Source organism: Macadamia integrifolia, chromosome 14 (assembly GCF_013358625.1).
Source record: "Macadamia integrifolia cultivar HAES 741 chromosome 14, SCU_Mint_v3, whole genome shotgun sequence".
NCBI classification, from domain to species: Eukaryota; Viridiplantae; Streptophyta; class Magnoliopsida; order Proteales; family Proteaceae; genus Macadamia; species Macadamia integrifolia.
This window is the reverse complement of record NC_056570.1, coordinates 19502969-19520847: the sequence shown is the minus strand read 5'-3', so window position 1 is coordinate 19520847 and position 17879 is coordinate 19502969. Positions and strand designations below refer to the sequence as shown.

Here is a 17879-nt window from a genome sequence, read left to right as displayed (position 1 = left end):
TCCAATAAAGAAGCGAAAGGTATTATTGATATTCCCTAATTAAAGTTGTGAAGATATCAGAAATTGGCATATGCCCTTAAACCCTCGCTTCTCTCGCTTGTTGCCTAGCCCCATACTATGCATTGTCCTAAGTTATAACCATAATCTATAGGAGACCAACATGCTTAAATCGACTTCCTTGGTCTCTCTCTCTCAACCCTAGCTAGTTAATCTCCCCTTTTTAAGATTTGTGATTTGATTTGATGCCCTATTTGTTGTCGGCTATATATATACATATTTTTTTTATCGAACCTTGTGCACGAGGCTCCCTCTATTGCAAGGTCTGGGAGGGGCAAATGTACACAGCTTCCAAGTTTTAACCGTTGAGCCACATGCTCGCCACTCCCCTTTTCTTTATTTATAATAGAAAATAAAAAAGAGTTCAAAATAAGATAGGAAACCCCCTAGTTGTTCCCCCTTACAAGCTACACCATTCATTTTAAAAGCCAAAAATAATGTGGAACCAACTTGAAACTCTCAAGAAAATAAAAGAAAATAATTTGACTAAACCATTGGTAGGGATGTCAATCACAAGCCTGCACCAGTTAGATCAATCGAGCCCGACCGTTTGAAGGCCAGGACCGATTACTAAATGAGTCGGGCTTAGGCCTGGCCCGTTTATAAACAAGTAGTACACGATGCAAGGGGTAACCCCGATGGGCGGCCAATCGGCCTGGCCTGCTTACAAGCCCAACTCGGCCCGACCGGTTTGCCCTACCATTTATATGTATATTTTGATTTTTTTTGGATATAATAGAGTACATATATATTTTTTTTTATATCAATTATTGAATGTAAGTAAATGTAATATCTTTTCTAAATTGTTAATGATTTAATAAAATATATTAAAATATCTTATATCTAAGAAAATTAAAGACTGTTTAAGATTTATTAGTACATTACCCCTTTCAAAGCCCAATAGCCCGATTAGGAGAAGACCGGTTAAAGCCGAGAACCCGACCGAGTCCAACACGAGACCGAATCATTTCTTAAATAGGTAGGTCACGGTCCAAGGGTATAAGTCAGGCCCGGCTAAGTCAGACCGAGACTGGCCCGGCGTAACCAATTGACACCTCTAACCACTAGACCACCAGTTCAATTGGAACTTAACTTAAAACATTTAAAATAAAATAGAGCAAAGCAATTGGAATTAAAATTAACTAAGCCCAGGCCAAGTTAAACCTCTTTATAATAGAACTGGGCAATGTTAGGCCTGGTTCATTTTGGACTTGCTACGCTGGTAACCTTTAATTTTGCATCACACTTTGTTGGTATACGATGTCTTATATTCGGTTGCAGTTTTATCCAGGGAGTACTGGTGTAGGACCTCCCGCTTGCCCGTTGCGTTTCTACACTCTTTGTTTAGGATGAGGTTCTGCATTTTTTTCCCCCTACTCTTTTGAGGGCAAATTGGAACAATATGGGGGCTTTTTAAAATAGATGCCACAGTATGCAACACCATTTGGGGGCATATCATGCATAACGCCGTTGTAACCTCAATTATTTGGGACGTTTTACAATAAATGCCACTATATTTAAGCTAATAGAAACACTTTCCTAGCCAAAAACCACTCCCACCTTACTTTTCACAGCTCCTCTTGCGCGTCCAAATTTTTAGGATATGGACTTCTCTCTCAAAGTCTCTCAAGCTCATGATTCATGGACACCTGAGAACGGAGTCTCCCGCTGCAATCTCTCTCACTTCCCTAGTTCTCTTCCTCTTCACTCTCCTGCTACAATCTACTCCCTCATCGCTCTTTGCCCACTCTCCTGCTAAAATTTTACTTAAAATCTCCAAGTGCCAAGTCTAAAGAAAATCGTTTGAAGGGGAAGGGGTTTCTAGGTTTTTGGATTTTGCACAGGTATTCCTCCTATCTTCTGTTTTTCTTCTTATTTACCACAGAAGGTTATCAGCATAGGGTCGATTTTGATACGTTATGGATTCCTTTAATAGTTCTTTACTGGTCTATTATTGATCCAATCTGGGTTTTCCTAAATCTTTTTTTCTAATTAGTTGGAATTTGTCTCTGTTCTCTCTCTCTCTCAGGCAGCGGATTAACCGGAAAGCCTTTGCAGATCCAAGAAAACAGAGAGACTCTTATAGTCCTCGGGTATGTATAATACATCTTCTCTTTTTGCTTATTTCTGCAGATTCTTCTCTCTTTCTATGATTTCCTTCACCTGACTTTATGTCATTATCCTGTTGAAAATGTTATGTGTTTAATGCCTTCTTCTTTCCAATCTGGTAAGACAGTTGTTAACCCTAGAAGATATCTTCATTAAAACAAAATATGGAGGAGACATATGCTGCTCAAGGGAAAGGAGGACTACCATGCAGTGTGCTAGATTAATGGCCAAGAAAAAGAACCAGATATGACCCATTGATAATTTTTTATCTTCACTGTTTGTACTATTTCTATGAATTTTGGAATGCTTTATATCAAAGAGTGAGGACTCGAGGTCCATGAATTCCGTCACAGATCGGCCAGATTGGATTAGTATCAGTCCAGGTTGATCCTATCGTAGTTGCTTCTAGGATCAACAGTCTTGCTTTCCTTAAAATTTTGTGAAATGGATTGGCCGATCAAGATTGAAATAAATCAGGGACTTGATATATGAAGCCTTGCTTTATATGATTTGTATCATGTGCCAGCGGATAGAACTATATGCCACATTCCATTCTATCCTTGATGGTTACTTTGTCAGATTTTTGTGATCTCAAACATTGCTTATTATCTTGTACTTGAGAAATTGTTTTTTGTCTGAAGAAATTTGTGCCTATTGATGTTTCAGAATCAGTTCCAAATTAGTGGGGGAAATAAATTTACAGTCTCCATTCAGAGGACCAATGGATTGGCCCTTGATGTATTGCCCTTCTTATTGTATCTTTATTATAAGTGTTTGTATTTTTAATGTTAAACCGTCTCTTCATTTGATTCTGTAGTTGATGGGTGTGGAGGTGTTTTTCATACAGCATCCCTCTTTTCTTATGCAACCAAGGATCCACAGGTTCATTCATTTGACAGCCACTGAAATAGTTTTAACTGCTATTTGCATTTTATAACTTTACTTAGCTATGAATCTTCAGAGCTTTACTTGCATTAATGCTATTTTCTATACTGCAACTAAATAAAGAACTTTTTCCTATGGTACTCCACTGGACTTCCTCCCCACATCCCTTTTCCCTAGGCTTTGTTCTGCATGATTATATGCTTTTACTCACAGTTAATATTGTTTACTCTGTCTTCTGTATGCATAAAAGTGTGATGTTTATGAACTTTTTGTGTTTCCTTTTTCATTAAAGGGAACTCTTAATGTTCTTGGATCCTGTGCAAAAAATCCATTTGTTAAAAGAGTGGTTGTAAGATCCTCTTTAACTACAGTTTTATTTAATAGAAAACCTTGGATGCCAGATGTGGTTATTGATGAGACTTGGTTAATTTTCAGATCCAAAGCTTTGCAAGGAGTCTAAGGTGTGTATATTTGTGCAGTCTTGTATAGGCCCTTGAGGTCTTGGAGTTGGCTACATATAATGTCTTACCTTTGCTTTTGATATTTTCTGTCACAAATTTATTTTGTTTTGCAATAAGTTCTTTATGTTTTTGAACTAAAAATAAAAATTTACCTTGCAGATTACTTATTTACTGGTCCAATATGTCTAATGAGATTTTTTCCTCTTATATTATAGCTCTGGTATGAACTTTCAAAGACCTTGGCTGGGGAAGCTGCCTGGAAATTTGCAAAAGAGAAAGGGATGGACATGGTTACAATAAATCCAGCAATGGTGATAGGTCCTCTTTTACAGCCAACCCTTAATACCAGTGCTGAAGCAATTTGGAACTTAATAAATGGTATGCTAACCTATCATTGAAGTTCTTTTTTCTCTTCCCCCACCCCCAAATCAAAAGCCTTTTTTCTCTCTCCTATATCCCTCTCCTCCAATACATCCCAAATAATAGGTTATAGGCATGAATGAGAATGTATTATGCGGGTTATCCAAAGCCTCTTGCAAAGTTTAACATAGATAATCCAAGAGTCTTGATTTTGGGGATTTTACAAAGACAGTTCCCTACTTGTTTGGGACCAAAACTTAACCAATTAGATGGTTGTGGGGTCGTCTATCACATGGATCCACTGATGTTTGCCACATGACAAGTTGTAATAGATAAAGATATTGTGATAATCGGTAAAACCAGTATAATTAGTATCTTTGGTTTCTGTAGTATGTCTTTGCAACCATGTTTGCACTCGTAGTCTTAGGTGGGTAGCAGAAAGTCTATTATTTGACACTGGAAGTTTCAAAATAATTCCATAACATTTAGTAGAATGTTGCATAGAATTAGATTTGCAACTTTTTTAAGATAACATGTTTCCTAAAGTGTTTTTTTTTTTTTTTTCAAAAAAGAAAGTTCTCTAGCAACTATATATTTTATATTGAAGAATGTCATTCTTGTGACATTAGTGCCAATGTTTTATTTGCTGCAGGAGCACAAACATTTGCCAATGAAACATATGAATGGGTTAATGTCAAAGATGTTGCAGATGCTCATATTCTAGCATTTGGGACTCCTTCAGCCAATGGAAGATATATAATAGTCGAGAGATTGCTCAATATTTACAGATTGTAAAAGCTTGGCGTGAACATCCAACTTTGCCCCTTCCAGAAAAGTAAGTTTTGAAAACCCATATGTTTCCTTTCCATCCTCATTTTTTGGATTTCACAATGCCCTTAAATATATATAATGTTTACCTGCAAAAGTTTTTGCTGCCATCAACTTGCTTTTAAACCTATGTAATTTAATAGATTTAAGACTAACAAGGTAAAAACACCAAAAAGTATTTTAATAGATGTAAGCTGGAATAGTCCCAAACCTTGGGATTCTTCAACATTGATCATGAACTTGGAATTTTCAACAACATATGGAATTATTATTATTTTTTTTTCTAGGATTGTGAATAGTACTTTGAACACTAAAATGAATAAAAAAGAAGAGAAAAATGAGGAGGGTATGGGAGATGAGCTCACAAGTCACACACTTTCACAAGATAAATTATATTAACTGTGTAATCTGATAAGGATGGTGACATCCTTATGTAACAAAACTAAAAAATAGAAACCTACTTGTGAACAATTGCTACTTGTGAAATGTATGGAACTTTTATATATCTTTAACAAGAACTTGACTGGTATTTTTTATTTTTCCAGGTACTTGCATGGATTTTGTCTTCTACTTATCGACTTGAGGATTGACCTAGCTACCATGACTTGTGAACTTTTACTTTGAAAAACTTATTATGTTACTATGTTACTGTGGATATGGGATTTTTTTGTCTCCATGATGACAATATTGTTTATTTTGTTCCAATTGAACTTTTGTATGGAATGGATAGCCATTTATTAGATTCTTGTGTATTGTCTTGTGAAAATCTATCAATTTTTTTATGATATCCAGGATGAGAACAAAGAATGTAAGCATTTGCTTCAACAGGTTACATAATGAGATAAATAAACAATAATATGTAATTAAAAGAAAAAAAACATTTAGCGGCGTTTACTAATAAATGCCACTATAGGTCTTTTGTTTTAAAATAAAAAAAACACTTCTTATAGTGGTGTTTAGCTGTTTACTAACACATGCCACTATATGTTCATTTATTAAAAAATATATATATATATATATTATATTTTGCGGCGTTTAGTAATAAACGCCACTATATGCACCCGCGTTCATTAGTTAACAGCGCTGGAATGCCTTCTTATAAAGGCGGTTGTAACATGATAGTGGCATTACAATAAACGCCGTTGTATATAATATTTTAGTGGCATTTATAAATAAATGCCACCGAAGTATTTTAGTGCGTTTATAAATAAATGCTGCTGAAAAGATTTTACAGCGGCGTTTGCAAAATACGTCGTAGTTCTTTTGCGGCGGTGGATACAGTGGTGTTTGGGCGGCGTTTTCTATAAACGCCGTCATAGACATATAGCGGCATTTGCACACTCTACGGCGGCATTTAAAAACGCCGCCATAGACCACTTTTTTTGTAGTGTTAAGAAGATTGGCTTCAGACTGTCTATGGAAAAATCTTATGGAAACCGATGCAAATAAAAGGGATTGGCTGTTTTTGAATCTTCTTAGTTAAAATAAGGGAAAGATAACGCTACCTGGTTGTGTGGTCCCTGCACTAACGTAGTAGGTTGGTCATTTCACCACACCTGGGTATGGGCATGAGAGCACATGACTGAGTATCAAAGTTCATTCTACACATTTCATTGATTTAATTTTCCATAGATTTACATCGGTCGAGATGTATGATCCATGGATCTATGTGTCTATATAGATTTTGTTCATGGATTAACAAAATTGTGCAAAAGCTCTATTTGCCTCTTCCATTCTATGAGTCTCTTCCTTTTTGCGTATGGACATCGCCACTCCCTTTGGCAGCATCCACTAATTCAGAAATTGATTTGAAAGCCATATTTTGACCTAGACGTTTTTGGGATGCCCCTAATAACCAATGAATGGCAGGAAGGATAAAATTCAATAAAACCCTAATCCAATGAGGTTATGATTCTTATCCCATTAACTTAACATATTCTACCCCAAAAAAGAGAAAAAAAATCTTAATCATACATTAAATAGAAAATTGCAGCTGACGCTAATCAATAACATAACAAAAAGGGAGGATTACCTAATTAAGTAAAATGAATTACTTTGAATATTAAAGAAGGTGCGTATGAACTGAACTTTGAACTCTGTAACAACCGATTGAGACACAACAAGGATGGAGAATACGTATGCCAAGAGAAATCGTACCGTATCTCTATCTCTCTCTCTCTCTCAAAATTTTTTTTTAGATTAAACTAATAAATATAAATCCAATGATTTCGGTTAAACAGATAGCATGCAACGACCAACAGAAGCTAGTATTCCTTATTCTTGGGTAACTTGCTAGCATGTCCTACCCTCTAGGGCAGATGGAACGAGACAATGATGAACAAAGGCAGGACGAGGCTATCCTTTCTTTTTTTAATTATATTATAAACAAACAAAAAACAGCTACAATAGACAAAGCCTAAACTAGCTAAACAAGGGAAAAATCCCTACTCATCAGAAGCCAACCCAACAAGTGCGAGACAAAACAAGCCAGCCTTAGGAAACGACCAAGCCATGAAACTAAAAGGGGGGAGGGGGGGAAGAAACAAGCAAAGAAGACGGATGAGCAAGAAAATGAGGGGAGGAAAGAAACGAGACAAATACAAATTGATGATATAACCAAAAGGTGGGGAAAATATCAGCCACAAATATCGATTTCCCTACCCACATTAAGGATCTTATTAGAAGAGATGCCGAGGGCAGGCCAAACTACAGATTTGATTAGTGCGCTTCTCTTTCCTCTGCTGATGGCAATGCCGAAGGTGGGGGTCAGGGAACCGATTTTGTTTTTGCTTCAATCTATTTTTTCAGTTTGATGTAGCTCTGTAAATTTTTCCCATTTTTCTTCATTTAATATAAAGATTTTCTAGCGGAAAAAAAAAAGGTGGGGAAAATGATCCAAAATACAAAAAAAAAAGATGATACATCAAAACTATTGGGGGGTGGGGGGGAGAGAGAATAATGGAAGGTCCCAAGATGCTAGAAATCTATTTTTTCTTGTATCAGGGCAACCAATACAATTGTCAAAAATTCTATTTTCTTACCTCAAAAGTGATAGCATCCCGAATTCTCTTTAGAGTCCGCAATTTGGATGTCCATCTCCTTTTGTTTCTTTCCCACCGAATATGATTTAATGTTGTACAAAATCCAACTTGGCAAATAAAGTCACATGAAGTTTTATCATTAAAGACATTCAAAATCCATCTCCATTTTCTATCAAATAGAAAGATAATTCTGGGACTGAGCTTTCGGACAATACTTCCCCAAATTGATTTTGAGAAAAGACATTGAAAGAAAAAATGCTCCAAGCTTTCAAAAGAATTCCAACATAGACAAACAATTAGGGATAGAAATATTTATGTGCTGAAGAAAGTCTTAGGTGGGATGACAGTTAGTCATAGCTCTCCATGATGTAAAAGAATGTCTTCGGAATACCCGAGAACCATACCATTCTATTCCATGGGACAACCGATGCAATACACGAATCAAGTTCCAGGCAGATTATAGAGTAAAGCAACCTGAGGAGTTGGCTATCAATTAGACTGCATCCCCACTCCTTCTAGGTTTCAACCGGATGCTCAGTAATTGGTTTCATATCTCAATCGGATCATTTGAAGTATTGGGTCTGGATCCCAAATACCATTATGCATAATGGAAGGCACCTTTGCTAACCTATAAGATACCAAATCATACCTAATTCTATCCTTATATTTGGCAATTAGAATTCCATTAGGGTGTCAATTACCAAGCTAAAGATAGGTATTCGAATAATCATCAATAATAGATTTGATGTGATAAAAAACAAAGGTGACGGTATTTCAGGATTTTTCTCCTTGCCCAGGAGACATCCATAGAACATGTGATGATCCAAATGGCTTTGGTTTTGAGATACCACAAGTGATTTTATTTGTCACTTATGTTGCTTTCATCCCTAACACTAGGAAGTTTTAGTGAGTGGGATTTTCAGCCGCCCTCCTCATAAGTGTTTTTGGTATATGTGTCTCTGTGTCTGTGAGGTTTCAATGATGAACCTTGCAATATAAAAAAAATTGAAACAAAATTAGCCATTAAAATTGGAATCAAAATGAACCATGAGTGGTTGGATGGGTTTTTGATTTTGAATAAGTAAAAGATATTTGGCCCAATCCGTTTCAGAATAGAAAAACATCTTTGAGTCTAAACCAATAAAATTCTTCTTTTTAAGGCATGGACTGAGAATGGATTCGTTGCTCGTTCGATCACCTAGTCGTATGGATAAGCATCCAACATTTGTCCCATTTCCTGTCATTACATGAATGATGAGGGGTTATATTTAGAAGCAATAGGGACATGTGTTTGATGCTCACTCGTATGACAAGGTGATCGTACGAGCAACATATTCAATCTCGTTTAGACACCCCCATTTTGCCACTTTTGGTATGCATAGGGTGATAAAAAAAAATGCTCTTGAATGTGGTTTGAAGCATTATGTTCTTGTCTTTATTTCATATTTCAAATTGGCAATCTGGATTTGAAAGGTTTTGTCTCTTTTGTTTGATTCATTACCTTAAAAAATCTCTTTTGTTTAATTAATGGTTTATACATAAAATTCGAAGAGGGTAGACATGTCATCAGCTTTCTGGAGCTAACGACTCAACCAATGAAAGAGGAGGATGGGAGCTAGGGGCATGAGGGACTTTTTGAAAAGAGGAGGAGGGAGATAGACACATATCTAGATATATAGACATAATACTCAACCTGTTTCCTATATATATATAAAAGATATCAAGGCCATAGTTAAAAAAAGAAGATAAACAGGTTTGCCATTCACCAATGAGAAAGCATGGTTTATTGTATGATTCCTTATATAATATTTCTATACTTCAAAGGCAATGATATGTTTTATATCCAATCAAGGAATATAATGGTGAAGAATGTGGAGACTTGCCCACTCTAAAGCTTTTTTTGGATTCTCTTGGTAGAGTTTCTTTGCCCAGTTTACAGCTTTTGCAAATTTCTTATTTATAGACTCTAGTACTCCACCTATCTTCAATTCGTTTGGTCGAATAGGATCACTTGGTTGGTCCAATGGCTCCAATTTGGAAAACCGCTCTGATTCTTGTTCCCCAAGATGATGTATCATTAGGATTGTAGATACTAGTGGTGCTATGTCTTGTGGCACCTTATCCCAATCATTTAAAGGTGTGTTTCGGCAATCCCCTGATCACCAAATGCAGGCTCTGGAGATATGAACAACAAAGCAAATGCCATGGAGAATACCCATTTCAATAAGACATTATTGACCCTCGCCATTGTTGTCTCAGCCACAGATTTGTTGAATTAGCAGTGGAAGAGATGGTGGATTTATATAGCAAACTATAGTTCGTTCCATAATTAATTATTCAGAAACTTTAATTAGTTATCACATACTTCGTGCACAAGCTTCATTTATCTATTAATTTATTGTGAAATATATATAGCATTTAACTCCAAATTAAAAAGAAGAATATGAAAACAAATAACATCTTTCAACAAATACTTGAAACTTACTACTCACATACTTTCCGCACAGCTTTCATTTGCCTCTTAAAATTATAGCAGTTAAAGATTTTAGTTCACTTTTTTTTTTTGCTAAAGGATTAATATATTAAGAAAAAAGGATTACATCATAAAGAGGAAACAGGGACAGAGCAGAGACCCTTAGAGCCGCTATCAAACTCCACCTTCGGCATGGCCATCAGCAGAGAAAGAAAGCATCACCCTAGGAGAATCTAAAGCTATGCCTGCCCAGGATATCATTTTCTACATAATCAGCAACGTGTCTTGGGAAAGACACCGAGAATTCTGAGTTCCCAGATTTTGAAGCCTTTTTTGCCAGAAAATCTGCAATTGGATTTGCCTCACGAAAGCAATGGGATATCTTCCAAGGGATTGATTCCAGGAAAGCGATAGCATCCAACCATCTTTGGAGGATAAACCACGGGATATGGTTCCTTTGGATCGCCAAAACAACCGCTGCCGAGTCAGATTCTATCTACATGCCCCTTGCACCCATCGCCTTAGCCATCATAATACCTTCGATGACTGCCTCAACCTCTGCTTCATAAGACTTTTTTATTCCCAAAAAAATGCTAAATGAGTCACACACCTGGCCATCATTATCTCGAACAATCCCTCCTGCCCCTGCCCTTCCTGGATTTTAGTTCACTTAGTTCTAATGTATTACAAGCTGAACCATTCCTTTGATTTAGTTTTAAAGAATTGCAAACTGATCCATTCGCTATCTATATCGGATTATCGGGTGTGTCTGAATGTAACTGACTAGGTTACATTTGAAATTGTAACTTATTTTAAAAAGCCTTTGAATATCCTTATGAATATAGAAAGATTCTCATTCAAAGCAGGGGTAAATATGCTATTTTGATTTTAACTTTAGATTGCTCATGTAAGCAATCTTTGGCCTTGTGAAGGGGTATAAGGGAAAAGGATGGGCATGCTAGCAGATAACCTAGGGATAAGGTATGCTAGCATCTATTAGCCGTTAGATAATAAAGATACAATATTTGCCGTTGGATGAAAAATGGTAATATACATATTAATTGTTATATATTATTCCCAAGGTATTGGGTGAGGATGAAGTGGCTAGTTTGGACGCTCCCTAGCAGGGAAGAAATAAAAAGAGCTGTATAGGACTTGGATCCAGCCAGCTCGCCTAGTCTTGATGGGTTCCCAAGTGGTTTTTTCAGAAAATCCTGGGAAATAGTTGAGGACATCCTTTGTAGGGCAATGAAATTTGTTGTGAATGGCTGGTTACCAAAAGGCATAAATAACTGTTTTATTTCCCTTATCCCTAAAGTTGAAGGGGCGTCATCTTTAGATAGATTCCGCCCAAATTTGTATGGGCAATTTCTACTGTAAGGTGATATCTAAAATTATGTCCTCAAGACTCTTGTCTCTTTTGCCAAGATTGATCTCAGAAGAACAGGGAGCGTTTCAAAAGGGAAAGATCATATCGGCAAACATCAGTCTGGCATCTGAATTATCAAACTTAATGCACTTAGTTGTAAGGGGAGGCGAAATGGGGTTGAAGTTGGATGTTCAGAAAACGCATGACTCCCTATCTTGGGATTTCCTCTTTGCAACTCTGAAGAAATTTAGCTTTTCCAAAACTTGGATTTCTTCGGTTTACCAACTTTTGATCTCTTCAAGGATCTCTGTGCTACTGAATGGAGGCTCTGTTGGGTTCTTTGAGTTGGGTCGAGGTTTGCATCAGGGTGACCCCTTATCCCCAATTCTATTTATTTTGGCAGAGGAAGTTCTATGTAGAGGCCTTAACGATTTGGTGTGAAAGGGTTTGATAAAGCCTCTTCCAGGTCCTCGTGGTGTGGTTACTCCTTCCCACTTGTTATTTGTTGACGACATATTTGTTTTTATGAATGCTTCTACGAAATATGTAGGGAATATTCATTATTTTCTAGTTAAATATCAGGCTTATTCAGGCCAAATGTTTAATCTAGAAAAAAACAGTTTATTTTTTTGGAAAAATAGCTCCCCACAGAAAGCATTTTATTACTGAATTTAGTTTATTTTTTTGGAAAAATAGCTCCCCACAGAAAGCATTCTATTACTGAATTTTTGAGTATCTCTTCTTGAAGAATGCCACAAAATATTTGGGGGTTGAGTTCTTCAAGGGAAGAGTGAAAAGAGATTACATGTTACCCCTTCTGGATAAAATAAGAAAAGGTTATCGGGCTGGAAAGGAAGACTCTTCTCTATGGCGGCTAGGGTGGAACTTGTAAAATCTGTCATTTCCAGTATCCCTGTTCACAATTTCAGGATATATTGGTGGCCAGGGAGTACAATCCAATTGGTAGAGAAGTGGATGCGCAATTTTATCTGGTCAAGAGATATGGACTCGGGAAAGAAGATAGTTGTTAAATGGGAGGAAGTCTGCAAACCCAAAAGGGAGGGCAGCCTTGGTATAAGGAAATTGATGTGTTAATTTTGCATGCTTATGTAAATTAGCATGGCAAATTAAACATGAAAATTCCTTGATGAGTAATTTTCTTTGTGCCCGTTTCTTGAAGGCTGATGGGTATCTAAAATCTGGATCATATTTCTTCATCAATATGTCAGGCATCAAGAAGGTTTGGAGGTGGATGGAGTCTCATGAGCAGTGGACTGTTGGGAATGGTCATCAGATTAAATTTTGGATAGATAGCTAGTTGGGGAGTAAGTCTATTATCGAGATGGCTGCAATGCAGATGGACTCTCGTAGTATAATGCAAGCAAGGGTCTCAGATTTCATAAGTCAAGGTGAGTGGTGCTTTCCTATGGTTGAATCTGATTTTTACGAACATCTTTGATCAGGCAAAGACTAATAGGATTTCAGATGTGGCAGACAAATGTCACTAGTGGCTAACTTCAGCGGGTGTGTTCACTCTGAAATCAGCGTGGGATAAGGTGAGAAAGGAGGCGCCCAAGGTGGGTTGGTGGTCTGTGGTTTGGAACGCTCAGCTTCGGCCTAGACAAGCTACGTTTGGATGGAGAATGATCAAAAACAAATTACCAACTAATGATCATGTTAAAAAACGTGGAATTCAGCTGCCGTTGCAATGTTGTTTATATGGTTGTGAAGAGGAATCAAGAAATCACTCATTTTCTGAGTGCTCTTTCGCGACATATTTGTGGAAAAAATTGTGTGCTTGCTTTGGGGTGAGATGGCCTAGATCTGATGGCATGGAAGCATTAATGGCGTGGTGGAAGACTCAAGCGGTAAAGGTTGCCTTTAAGGGTCTGTGGGCGAAGGGTTTTATTCTAATCCCTTATTTTTCCTGGCTGGAAGGGAATGGAAGTAGGTATGATGGAGTCAGTAAATTAGTAGACCAGTGTTTCAATTTGGTGAGAGGCGAAATTAGCTCCCATTCGTTGGTGCATTCAGGGTCAGCCATTTCCATAAGTGGCCTTCTGAATGCTAGAAATCTGGGTTTCTCAGGGCTCCGGAATAGGCCTCGGGAATTATTCGACATATATTGGTGTCCTCCTTAGGATGGCTGGGTGAAAATCAACATTGATGGATGCTCTATTGGAAATCCGGGGAACTCTGGAGCAGGGGGTGTCTTAAGGAATGAGAAGGCTTAGGTGGTGGGTAATTTCAGAAGCTTCCTAGGCGTCAGAACGAATCTAGAGGTGGAGTTCTTGGCGGTTATGACTGGATTAGATGTTGCACAGCAAATGGGTGTTCAGCGATTGTGGATTGAATGTGATTTGGTGGCGGTTGTTACCCTCTTTTTGAAGAAACAACCCCTATGGATAGCTTGTCAATAATATAACATAAAGAGAGGATTACCTAATTAAGGAAAATGACTTAATTTGAATATTAGAAAAGGAGACCATGAACTGAACTTTGAACTCTGCAACAACCGATTGAGACACAACAAGGATGGAGAATATGTATGCCAAGAGAAATCGTACTGTATCTCTCTCTCTCAAATTGTTTTTAGGATTAAACTAATAAATATAGGGTATGTCTAAATGTAACCTATCCGGTTACAAAAACCTTGTAACCTAAATTATTGTGTCCCCATTATTTTGTCATTTTGTGATTGCTTTTAAGGTAAAAAGAGTAAATTACTGTGTGCCCATTATTTTGTCATTTTGTGATTGCTTTTAAGGTAAAAAAAAGTAAATTACTGTGTCCCATTTATTTTGTCATTTTGTGATTGCTTTTAAGGTCAAAAAAGCAAATTGAACCTCAACTTTTTGAATCATTATTTTGATTTAAACGGAAAAACGAGGGGTATTTTGAGAATGAATACACTCTTCCCAACACAACCTAAACAACCCCTCACCCCAACTGATCGTCTTCCTCCTCGCGAGTCTTTCTGTTACTTTTCTTGGTTTTTATGGCATAAAGTTTGGCAAGAACATCTCTAGTGAGTCAGGTAAAGGCTCTCTTTCTTCTCGGCATGTCCAATGCTTTTATGGGTTTTAGGGTTTAAAATTTTTGGTGGACTTCATTTTTGTTTTTTGAAATTTAGAAAACAAAACCTCTTCCCAGAAATTCATGTATCAACTATATTGCAATAATTTCTATTGTTGTGCATTAAAGATGAGGTGGGTAAGATAGTTCTAATTATGTCTCTTTTTCTCTCTTCAAAGAAATCAATTGTATTAAATATGCTAGTGTTTTTAAGAAAGTTAAAATCCAGAAAAATGACAAATGGCAATATTGTATGTTTTTTTTCTTTGTAAAGTAATATCGTAGGCTTGGTACTACTATAATGATGACATGTGAAATTTTGTAATTATAATATATTTTATAGGTTGATTCTATGGGTTTTGGGATTGATTCTGATCAATTCCAATTTGATTTGGATTTGGATTGATATTGGCAGCTACTAATTTGATCTTTGATTATGTGTTTAAAATCGATTATAAGGTTTATAGGACTAGATCGTGGGTCTTAAGATTTGAGGGCGATTCTAGGGTTCTTTTTATCCGATTTTGATTCGATTGGATCAAAATTTATAAGGATCAGTTCCAAGGATGTAGGGGAGGGTATCAGTATCGGCCTCTATCGATGCCGATTCTATACCAATCCAGATCAGATCGGATCGGTGGGTATCGGTCTATTTTACCCTTGATTTTTATAAAGGGTACCAATTTTTACCTATTTTACCCCTGAAATGATGCGGATAACTGATCCGGATTGAGGATCGGTCTCAGCCGATACGACCGATCCCAGACCGATACTTGAAACCATGATCAGTTCAATCTCCAATTCCAAGTTTAAAATCCCTAGTTGATTTGGCTAGTTCGGATCAATCTCAATTCTACTCATTATAGAATGGCACATCTAGGATTTTTGGGATTAGGCTATTCGTTTTTAGAATTTAGTGTCAATTCTAGCATTTTTGTGATTGATTCGGATATGATCCAGACTGGAATCATTTTGGACCAATTTATTCTTTGATTTTGAGTTAAAATTCTGGTACTAGCCGATCTGGATTAGAATTGGTCATGAACTATCCAACTTCGGAAGTTCTAGAATGGTCAATTTAGAATTGGAATCACTAGAGGGATTGTTTTGATACTCAATTTCGAGTTTAAAATCATTGGTTGAATAAATCAATTTCGATCCAAATCGACCATAGTAATACCTATCCAGGCTATTTCAGAATGAGTGATTATAAGGCTTTTGTGATTGATTTGATCCATTTCCGATTTTGGTCCCTTTGATCTAGATTTTATCTAGTATTAGGCCAAATTGAAATAAAAGTTCAATTTCAATTTAGACCGATTCAGTTTTTATTGAGTTGACTTAATGGCCTCTTGTAGGTAATATGTTCTCTTTTAGTAATTTTTTTAAGTTGTTATAAGGTCTTTTATGGTTTCGATTCTCTTGATCTGGTTCAATTCAATTTTTTACCGATTTGATAAAAACTCAAATCGATAAAGGTTCGTTTCACGTTTCTCTTGATTAGTCCAACCCGCTTGGACTGAAAATGGACACCCTTACTCAAAGCAATAGACCCAATCACCCAACGGTTAGTATAATTTTTTTTTTCAATCCCATGTTGGACTTTAGAGAGACAAGGAATTGAGATTTGAGATTCCAATCGTGGTGATGAGTCTATTTGAGGATAAAATTACATTTCTACTCTTTTTAAATACTTTGTCATAAAAAGTGGTGCAACAACTTTTAAGTTTTTATTGGGAATATAAACACATGAAATTACTTTTTGAATCTTCTTGAACCAATCATTTCTTTCACAGTATAAGACTTTTAGGTAATTAAAAGTGGGTTACAAGCCTTTTGTAACCTACCTAGGTTACAACTAGACAAATCCATAAATATAAACCCAACGGTTTAACCAACAACCAACAAAAGCTAGTATTCTTTATTCTTGGGTAACCTGCTAGTATGTCCAACTCTTTAGGGTAGATGGAATGCATGATGAACAAAGGCAGGAGGAGGCTATCCTTTTTTTTTTTTAATTATTATAAACAAACAAAAAAAGATACAATAGACAAAGCCTAAACCAGCTAAACAAGGGCAAAATCGATTAATTAAAATAAAAAATTAATCTTTGAGCCTAAACTTTGACGGATCCGCTTTGAGCAACCCAGGATATTTTGGTATTGCTTATGTACTTACCACACTTCAACCAGTATGAGGTACTTCTCTTGATGAAACCCAATTTCAAATTTCAGACTGAGATTCAACATAGATAGCATCTTATATGTAGTAGGCATATCATCCCATGTATGTCCATGCACCCTATGATAGTCCCTTGGTAATTCCTGATTTTTTGAATACCTTGCTTTGCCAATGAACTATCTCAGACTGCTTTGTTACTTGACATGGAATAGAGAACGTTGGGTCCACCTGTACACAGAATTTCAGCCCCTCTTGACTGCCACAAGGTAGCTATTGGAGGGCAAGTAATCTACTTCCAGGTGAGGTCTCACCCGTTTAACAATATTACAAGTGACCATATTTCTAATTACTGAACAAACAGTACTGGATGGTTATGCTGATCTTGACCTTGGGTGGACAGATTTAACTTATCCGGGGGCATTAAAAATCCTTATTACATTTTGAATTTGTTTTCATTAACAAAAGTTTTCTTGCCAAGGTTATTGAGATAGAAGCATGCTGCACAGCTGTGTAGTGGCAGAAGACTCCAACCAGCCAGATTATGTTAAACTGGTCAGAGAACTTTGTGCGGACCACAAAGTCAGCTTGATATCGGTGCTGAGTGCTAAGACTCTTGGCGAATGGGCAGGGGTAAGTACCATCCAGTTCCCATATTTACATCAGCTATCAGTTACTTATCCTTTCCTTATGAGAGAGATTTTCTCCACAATCAAAACTGTGTTGCACCATAGGTTGTGCCTGTTTGACTTTCTTGTTGGTAGGACATTAGTGAGGTCAGTTGACCTTTGTAGAACTGGAAAATAGTCCTGAGTTGGGAGGTTTGCTATTTGTGTTTGGCACTAGGGATTGAGGCATTGGTAGAATAAGAGAGCCAACCCCTGCTGGTGTCTCTAAGTTTAACATGTTTGCTTCTGTACATAAATCAAAGTGAGATAAAATCAATTCAATTCTTTAGTTTGGTCCTTCTTCTGCCTATAAACTAAATCAACAGAGACACCTGAAACAGAAAGAATGAATTTGAGACCTCTGTTCCAGCTATA

At 36.8% G+C, this 17879-nt stretch overlaps 1 pseudogene; it reads left to right on the top strand.

Moving 5' to 3' along the window:
- Positions 1 to 3143: 3143 nt before the first annotated feature.
- LOC122060693 lies at positions 3144 to 4711 on the top strand (annotated as a pseudogene).
- Positions 4712 to 17879: the final 13168 nt, after the last annotated feature.